We start from the raw sequence: 9,389 nt of genomic DNA on the forward strand, positions 1-9,389 counted from the left end.
CATGAAGAGACATGTTTGTATGGTATTTTCTAGAGCAATAACCAATTAGACAATATTAACAATAATGTGTGTGTGTAATTGATTATTAACCAATAACCATAAAATGATTATCTCTGCCTCAATTCAATCTGACTGAAGCTACAACATTAACACACACTCTTAGCTATGAAGGATTGTTATAGAACACATTATGTTCTCAAGCATATATAGAGATGTCATCTCAATATAATATTCTGAGGATGACATATTTAAGAATATCACTATATATACATCAAAATAGATATTATCTTTCAATATCATCTAAAGTATGATTGAACAAGGAATATCAACCATATGATATTCATCATACTTATATTCTCTTGGCATGTGCACTGACATCATGTCCATGATTCCTACCAAGAGAATATGTTCTCTATCACAATCATCAACTTTCAAACAACAAATAAAAACATATGGCAATATGAAAAATAAACCTTTCTTTTACAAGAATACAATCTTCAGATTCATTACTTACAAAACCTTTCTATGCTGCCTTTGTTTAATCAGAAAAGTTCCTCTCATAAAATTCATTCACAAAACATTAGAATGCCTTTGAATAGCCAATTTATGAACCCAATTAATGGTGATTTATGTCGAGTTGTCGAGTTGGCAATTTTTGACCAAAAATTGGCTGGCTAACCGAGTTAGCATTACTCAGCAACCTTGAATCAAATCACCTGAATTGCCGTGATTCTAGGATCTCTAGTCCTAACAATAACCCAAAAAACAAAGCATGCACAGCTCATACTAAACAAATTGCCACTGTTCTATGGTATCTATTACTAAGTACACATTTTACAATCTGCAATAAGAAAATAAACCCTTGACACATACAAGCAAAGGGGGAAAATGATTGTTTGAAATTCTTAAAAGTTTAGAGTAATCTTTAGAAAAAGCCATTTGGTGCACAAGGGTCTTCTTCCTAATTTGAAAGCCATGACACTTCATGATGCCTTTGTGTGCCCCATAAACTCTTCTCTTCCCTTTTTGGACTTGCAATGATAAACTTTCAGCATTTATGCCTATAAGTTCTACTAGTTTTTTTGTTCCTTTGGTAAAAGATAAATCAAGTCCACAACTATTGTTTATAAAGGAATCATTTTCTTCATATTTTAATATATCATGTTCCATTTGATATATATATATATATATATATATATATATATATATATATATATATATATATATATATATATATATATAATTTGATCTAACTTTCTGCATTAAAGATTCACTAATTTGATGATATTAAAGGAAGTTATTTTACAATAAATAATATTTTTCAGTATTTAATTGAAATGTTGTAAGCTCCACCACATTCAGATGCACATATGAATTAGTGTCACTAATAATTTTTAGTATGAAGTTTCCATAATGCACCTCTAGTGGTATGGTATGTAATTGTATAATAATTTCCCTAAAATCGAGTATACTTAGAATTTCATTCCAAACAGTCACTGTAAATTAATGTCCTAAAAAATATAAAACTGCATCTGCAAGAGAAAATTATACAAGAACCAAATGTGAACACATTACTCCATGACGCTTGTATTGTAGATAAGGATTGCTGGAGACAAAATGGCTCAAATAAGAAAGTCGAAAAAGAGATGATTCCTACAAATTTTAAATAATTATTTGTTATAAACTATAACTTTATAGAAGAGTTGCTTTATGCTACACTCATTTTGGTCAGATAAAATAAGAGAAATATGTTACCTTGAAAGAAACTATTCAAAAGGACTATTCTCAGACTATTGAATTGAGGACCCCAATTTAGGCCATGGAAATCCCAAAGAATTCTTTGTATCAAATTTTGTTGATATCCAAGTGTCATGCCATAAATTTTTAACATAAAATTTTAATGCAAGAACACAACCAACTTTTTTTTTTTTTTTTTGAAGAATACATTAACGTTTTCTTGACTAGATGAATGGTTTCGTGTGCATTGTGAAGGAGAATTATACTCCTATCAGGTGGCGGTTATATTTGATTGTTACTTTCTATGATTAAAAGTGTGAGTTGCATGCTAAGTTTAGAGTTTACAATGAAGCTTCGATAATTACCTAATTGGAGTTGTCGATAAGATTAAAGGATACATTATCCGTATTTAACTTGGAGTTGTTAAGGTTCGTTAATGGATTAAAAGGCTCTACTAGGGAAATGAAGTTACAAGCCCTTAGTTTTCTGCACTCAAACCAAGACACTCTGATGAGTAGATGTGATTAATCTTATGTGAATGTGGCGATGATAACATAGAAGATGGCAACAAGAGGATGAGTTATTACTCCATGTGTCTCCATTGGTATTCAGGTTACCATTATTATTATATGTTCTATTAAGGGTTTACTACTATTATAGTTATACCTTACTGGTGCCTATACTTTCTTAGTTTGCATCTTTTCACGAACAGGTTACATTATTATTTTCAATTATCAACCACAGAGCTTGGAGTTATTGTGCAATTATTATCTTGATCAGATTAGTGTTCAATCTCGTATCTCTTTATATTGACATCAAAACATTGTTAATTCATATTTAAAATTAAGTGCCCATCTTGGTCATCTTGACTATACTACGCTCGACCTAAATAACCACTAATTAATATAAGATAGATCAAAATGGTATAATATAATTTTAAATAGTATATACCTAAATAATCTAAATTTATATATATATCTACTTACATAATAAGAGAAATATAAGACATATCCCTAGTTACCCATTACATCCCCACATACTTTTAATCTCTTTTATCTATTTTATTAAATTAAATAACATGTTAATATAATCATTTAGATGATTAAGTATCTATAACCCATTTAAAAATTAATTTCCATTAAAACATAACTTTATTAATTTACATGTCATGTCTAAATTTCAAACAAATACTAAATTAAAATTCAAACCCACTTCTAAATACCACTTGATTATGCCTATCTTTCCTAAGCTAAGGGTCTAGGCTTACATCATGAGTATGCTAAGGCTGTCATATCACTCAACTTCATGCAATAAAAACCCATCTTCTTTTTCAAACGCATGTGTTTTAAGTCAATCTTGTCTAATGCAGATTTTTCCCTTAAAAACTTAACACAATAAAGTTAATTAACTTCCCTCCTTGCCACATGGGCGCCTAGGTGGGGATAGTGGTAGGCGGGGAGCAAATGGTGAAGAATGTGCGCTCCCCAAGGTTTCCTAAAGTCTTTCCTTCCTTAAATGCATAAAAGAAGGCGCTGCCCAAGGAGGTAAGGGTAATCATGACATGGTCTGCACAAATAAAGTTTTTTTCAAGTACTTTTTCCCTTGCTCCAAAAAGCTAGCGTCTAGGTTTGAATAATGTGCATTTGTTATTTCAACTTGCAACTTTTCATATCTATTGTACTTTATAAGCAAGATTTGTTTATTGTTTATTTGAATATTATTGCTAGCTAGGAAAGTCTCATTTCTCTAGAGTCCTATGTAGACTCTAGCCAATAAAATATTGCTCTGCAATAGAAGGAGGGAATTTAGTCACCTTCCCATATAAATTCCAGAAAGTTAAATGGGCACCTTTAGCTAGTTAGTTTTTTAGGTTCTTTACACTTATGTGTATTATTCTAACTTTCTTCTCTCTTAATAGAGGTTATCCTTCATGAATTATTATAATGATATATTATGAATTATTAAACTTGTTCTTACCATTTCAATTAATAAACTCATTAGATCTTTTAGTCAAGAGATGCCATTTAAAACAACATATGTAGAGAAGTCAAATTAAAAACAATAGAACTCAGGAAGTGTTGAGCTAATCTTTCATACAACCAATGTTTTCATTAACTTCCATATTATTCAATACCAAGACTTAAAAATTTCTACCATTCTTACTATCAATTGCATACCTTACCTCTTTATCAATTCCAATACTAAACATCAAACTTTTAATTATTCCTTATGCAATAGAAAAATAAGATATCAAGGCGGCAAAGTCCAGTTTCATTCCTATTGTAATCTCAAGATACTCAAATTCTCCTTCCTGCATATTCCTATTCAATATAAATGGAACAACATCTAAGCAGCATACCCTCTCAAATATGATCCTTGCGAATTTCTTTCAATACAATATCCAACATGAATTCTATCAACTTGAGCACAATAGAAAGATCATATATAATACTGATACATCGACTTCTCTTCTTCAGAACATATGAAATAGAAACAACACCACACTCTACAATACAATTTCTTTCACATAACCAAGGAGGATTTCTCTCTCCTTAACACAATAATAATGCATCTGCTCATAAGCAAGAAATGGACTCCATAACATCAGGTTACCAATACTCTCCAAAAGAATACCTGCAAAAAAGAGGAACAACTAGGGAACCATGGAGGCTCACCTTCCAACCTAGGCCTCAAAGAGACCACCCCCGCGCTAGGGGAAACAAGGCTCAATGGGGATACATTCAAACATCATCATAATAACAAGAATCCAACATGAAAATCACAGTTTAACAACACATTTACAATTCCCAACCAAGGCTTGCACAATGATTCACAAATGGAATCATAAACATTGGGTGAAGGTGGAAACACAAGGAGGTTTACCATTTCATATCATATCTGCCATAAAAATCATGCCCTTTCGGGGCTAAATCAACAAAATACAAGGCCCTTTTGGGGCTTCATAATATCATGCCCTTTCGGGGCTTCATAAACATCTTCCACCACACACACTACCAACACAACATCCTCCACCACACACAACCAACAGCTTTAGCTTCCTACAAACCCATACTTCAGTTACTTCCTTCCTCACCATTTCTCCCTTTTTTTCTTTTTTTTTCCCAAGGCAAAATATGAATATGACAATGGTATACAATGGAGCCCATACTCCAGGTTCCTCAACTATGCAATCCAATTGCTGCCCATTCACCCTGGACTCCTCTTCCCTTCCCACAAGGGTGAGTGCAAGTCCCACACCCATAACAACGCTCAAGCACAAAGAAGAAAACAAAACCAAGTAGAAATAAAACAAGAAATTTTCAAGAGTACATCACATTATCACAACACAAGAATTCCAAGAACAATCCTACCAAAGGCATTCTTACAATTTCCAATGAAGAAGCATGGCATGAAGCACTAACCTGATTACAAGCTATGGCAATGGAGTAAAGACCTCTTCCTGCTTGGCTTTCAAGCTTCTCCTTCCCCATCCCTGGTTGTCTCTAAAATTAGAGAGTGGGTGAATGAATCCCCAAGATTGGCACAACTTCCCTATAAAGACCTTCACTTTCATCCTCACCTACCTCTTTTTTTTTTGTTTTTCCACCAATGAGGACTTAACGAAGTGGTGTCATGAGGAAAGAAGTTAGGTCACAATATGATTTTCGAATTGGCTTGAAAATGACTCTTTTGGAGGGTCCCCTAGGTCCCCTAGACTCACTTATTATAATATTTAACCCCCCAACCCATACTATTACCATGTGGGTGACTTGTTTTCACAAAATTAACACTTAAGAATCACTTAGGCTCTCTAAAATTCCTATCACTTGTAACTTGCATTCCGTCAAAAAGGTGATTCTTCCTAACACTCTCCAAGGTGGTTTAATTGATATCACAATGAGGATTAGGCTTAGGTTAAGTGACTTCACGCCAAAGAATCCTATTGGACATGTCATTTACAAATAGACAATACAAGTGTCAAATGACACACACATGCACATAAAAACACTTCGCACATTATGATGACATGTCACTAATCAACCATGCTCTCTGATTACAACACTCATACACAGTCACAATACGAAATAAATACAATACAACGAGGTTTAGAATCTTCCAAAGATTCACCTTGGCTTAACCATGTTCACATAAGGTTGAACCTTGTTTCCCCATTAATCTCCATGGTTCCACTTTCCTGCACACTCAACTTAAACATAGTAACGCAATAAAATAGTATAGAGTACATGCAACACGTAGAATATAAATCCACTATCTCATACTTCTCATTAACATATACAAGTAAGTATCATCTAATCATGTTTGTTCTAAGTACTATCAATAAAACATTGCAATATCATATTCCATTTAATTTTCATCTGAGTGTGTATTCAAAACATTACATTCTCATAAAGTATTTAAAACATCAAAATATCAAACATTTGTAACTACAATAGTCTTTTTAAACATAAATCATTTTCAATTATAGTATCATCACAACACTTCCTCAGATAATAATCAAACTCTGAGTTATCTTTAGTAAATCGTAAAAACAATATAAAATGGATATGTGCAGACTGGCTAACTAGTAACTTTGATTAAGTTAAACATAAAGGTCAAACATAGTGACGTTTCTAGCAATACCCCCTTATAACATTATAATTTAGAACCAAGTTTCAAACATATCCATGTATCTGATTATCATCATAACCTATACTCATAGTTGTTCTTAGTAGGCATAATGTTATTTTATCCTTCTTAACTGCCTAGTAAATCGTCCATAGTGTCTCATGGTCAGGTTCTTGTCTTAAACATTTTAAATCTCATGTCCATGTGGTCTTATCTTATCGACCTAATGTTACTGGAGAGAGTATCAAAATCTACATTAGTCTCCTAAAATCATAACTCACATTGTTATTTCATCAGGATCTAGAATAGGGTACTAGTGTGGGCCTTACATGCTTCCCCCCCTAGCTCTTGACTTCCTCCTGGAAGTCTTCTGACATACTCTCACATGAAGGTTTACCTTGATTCATTATGATTATTCCACTTGGGCCTTGCATTAACATCAAGTCATGTTCCTAACAATCTTACATACAATTGAAATGTAGACTTATGGAATATGGCCCCATAGCTTCTAGGGGAAGAATTGATTAATTCACCATTGGTTGGTTTGAGTTTCGTTTTCAAGTTAGGACTTCTACCAATACCTGATATAATCATATTTGTGGAGTAAAGAGGGCAATTGTTGTTATATTTTAAACTTTATAGACCCATTGTAGCATTCCTAGCCTTTTGACAATTAAGAATGGTTTATCACATTAATATATTCAATAGCTAATTCTGTAATTATATTTTCTTTGGTTATTAGTTTAGTCATTTCATGGTGTAATCTTATTACCTTTGTCATTGTCAACTTGTTTAATTAGTTTCATTACCATTTACAGATCGAAGTTACTTATCCTCCTATGTTGTACCTTAGTTAACATACTTACTTACTCTTCGCTCTCTTGCTTGGGTGACCATCTGTTTCCCATTATCATCTTAGTTGTTTTTATTAGTTCTTACCGACTAACCTTACTCTTTATTTGTGTCAAAACATTCTTTCATCATAGCATTGATTGATCCTACAATATTTGTCTGACCTTTACTTATCGATAGAGGATTGATATCCTTTGTTAACTCCAAGAATTCCATACACGTTAGTTTACTATCACGGTCTACTTATAAGCTTTCATTTGTAGATGCTCAATGGTTATTGTGCTCCTTTTTAGTTGCATTAATTTCACGACTTGGTCATAGTCTTTATAGGTCTTTCACATTTAGTACCTTTATGTAAAGTCTTCAACATAGTGTGAAATTGAAGTATATTTGTTTAAGAGTCAAGATATTTCCAAGTTTATAGGATTAAATGAACTCATAACTCATAATGAATGGAAGGGTGATATTCTAACTTTCTCGTGATATTCATCCAGGATATTCCCTGATATGACCGTCTTAAAGGTATCATACAACACTCTCACAGAAAAATGCCTCAAAAATAAAAATGGAAATAGAAAATAAAAATACGTAAAATCACCAATTAAATATAAGTGTGGCCACAATGGTAAATCCTTCATTTCAACAAGTTGTGTCCCGAGGCAAAGGGAACCATACCAAGAAACCATCATAAATGAACATTTCAAAAATGCAACATTAAAAACATCAACAATAATTTACCGCAATTCAAATTCTTAAAAGCAATGCGGTCATACCTGGGTCTTCCTAAGAGAGAGAAGAGGAAGGGTTGTCCTAGGATTACGAGATTAAGTGAAAAATATGCAAAATGATTCCCTAGTATTTCCAGTCTTTCTAAGAATAGGTCAAGAGAGTGATCCATACCCCTGTTACTTAAGGGATTGTCGATTCTTAGAGATTTAGGTCCTTAATTTCTTATGTTTCCTTACCTACCTACCTATTACTGTCAGGAATCATCAAATGTAGTCTAGGGCCAAGGTTTCTTTCACCAATTATACTGGGGATCAGTCATACAAGAGTAAGATTATGATAGGTGCCCCTTACCGAAAATATAAGGTAACAAAGAGAGATCGATGGGGTTATCTCATTTTGGTCTGTCACTCCTTCCTTCAAGCATCATTCGAGTGTATCGGTACTTAAGAAGGGTTCTATCATTTGATCTCATGTTAGTCTAAATTTCCTTTAGGTATTGTTAATAAGATAAGGACTAGTCAATATTGTCGGGCTTTTGTCTCTCTTGAGCTCTAGTGTTGTCCAAGAAAGATAGTGATAACTGAGTTATAGTTTTCCACCGGGTTGCAAGGTGTTGTTGAGCAATGACAACTTTCTTTAGTAGACACTTGACTTGCAAGTTTCACTCATTATTGTAGAGAAATCTTCCTGCTTCCGAGTTATCCTAGCTAGTGAGTATATACAATCATGTTGTTCATCTTGTTATGATGGTGAAGGCGGTGAGGGGCTCTCGTTTGTTGTGGAGGTATACACCATAATGCAATCATTGTACCATGTTATATTTATCGTTATATGTCTCCATATGTGTTTTTTCTTTTCTTCCCCATGGGTTCAAAAGTGGATTAATCTTTATCAGACATCACTTCTCAGGAGTTCTTTAAGTGTAGTTTTAAATTAAAATAGTCAAGATGATCCCCATTACAGGGGCTCCTTGTCACTACCAATAAACTTTCATGAAGGACTAGGATCTACATTTCCAAGGGGGTTTGGGCTCTTACCAATGCCTAGACACCATCGAGATACACAACCACCCATTCCGTCCTGAATGTCGGTATGTTCCTTTTATTTTGTTGTTTAATGTATATTTCCACGTGTACCGAGGTTTGTAATCGTTAAGTCTCACAACTATTGAGAGGGAATTACACGGGGATCCTAAATCAAAATAGATTTCCACAAAAGTGAGACCAACATCTTATCACATCCTAATTCTTAATAGCTCTAGTTGTTTACCACGGTCCATCAGTTTTAGGGTGTTTAACTTAATAGCCAATTAATACGATTTCAATTATAACGACCTATTTCCTATTTGTAATATAATATTACGATACATTTAATGGTATATTCATTTGTGGACTCATTAATGCCCAGTGTTGTATAACCTGGCTTTGATACCAAAATGTCATGCC

The sequence above is a fragment of the Cupressus sempervirens genome, chromosome 8, assembly GCF_028749045.1.
Source record: "Cupressus sempervirens isolate cs-2001-9-10 chromosome 8, ASM2874904v1, whole genome shotgun sequence".
In the NCBI taxonomy this organism is placed as follows: domain Eukaryota; kingdom Viridiplantae; phylum Streptophyta; class Pinopsida; order Cupressales; family Cupressaceae; genus Cupressus; species Cupressus sempervirens.